We start from the raw sequence: 1,003 nt of genomic DNA, 5'->3' as shown, positions 1-1,003 counted from the left end.
GCAAACAGTAGCCTTTTAAGTAAAACCAAGTCTCGTCGGGAAACTCCCCTGTCAACTATCGAAAGCCATTCAGGAGTCGTCCTGCAATAGGACTAATACGTTTGTTTCTGCGAGGATGTTCATTGACACCACCCTAGAGAAAAATTTCTCTAGGGTCAGGAGGATGACGGTGAGGATGGACAGCAGAGAATCGTAATCGAGGACAAAGGACCAGGGTCCTAAAGACGAGGACCTTCCCGGACGATCAAATCGTAGTCGGGGACTGCGTAACCAGGAGGCCGGAATCACCGGCGGTGCTCGTGGAGATTTATAATTTTTTGAACACTGGTTCAAGTTATATTAACGTTCGATCATGTTTGACAACCCCAAAAGAACTGTTGTAATTCCACGCCCAGGAGGGCTAATATAAATAAGGGGCATTGTGACGACGTTGTCGTCAACTAAAAATTGTTATTTGGATTTATATGTTTTGAGTACTGTTGGGTAGCGGACTGCGTTCGGTGTCCGATGAAAATTAAAATCGCGCGAATTGGGCTGTTCATGGCAATGGGAAAATTCGGGATTGCCGAATAAAGACGGAAACTCCCGAAAGCTTCGCGAGGACAATGTGCAAAAATCCGGTGTGTGCCTCTGGGTAGTATTCCGACAGACAGGACACAGGTCGGATCGTAGAGAATTGAGTATCAAGTAAAAGTATTGAAATTAAACTAAAATTGATTATTATCATTGTAAGAGTCAAAGTCTGGTGTAATTACGTCGATGGAGATCACTTGTGTAAGGTCAGAGTCGAGTTATATTATTCTGTAAATTTCGGGAGAAGTTGTTAATGAAACTACTGAAGATATTGAGTAAATGGAAGGTCCGTGGCTCGTGACGCCAACCGCGAGTTCACTTGGACTTACTTTTGTGAAATCTAATTTTGAAGAGTTAAAAATCTAGTACGACGATTGTATTAAAGAAAATTCGTTTCTATAATAAAGCCAAATTGTTGTGTTTATTATTC

This window comes from Diachasma alloeum, unplaced genomic scaffold, assembly GCF_001412515.2.
Source record: "Diachasma alloeum isolate Michigan unplaced genomic scaffold, Dall2.0 Dall_scaffold_01866, whole genome shotgun sequence".
Classification (NCBI taxonomy): domain Eukaryota; kingdom Metazoa; phylum Arthropoda; class Insecta; order Hymenoptera; family Braconidae; genus Diachasma; species Diachasma alloeum.
Note: the sequence above shows the minus strand (reverse complement) of the source record.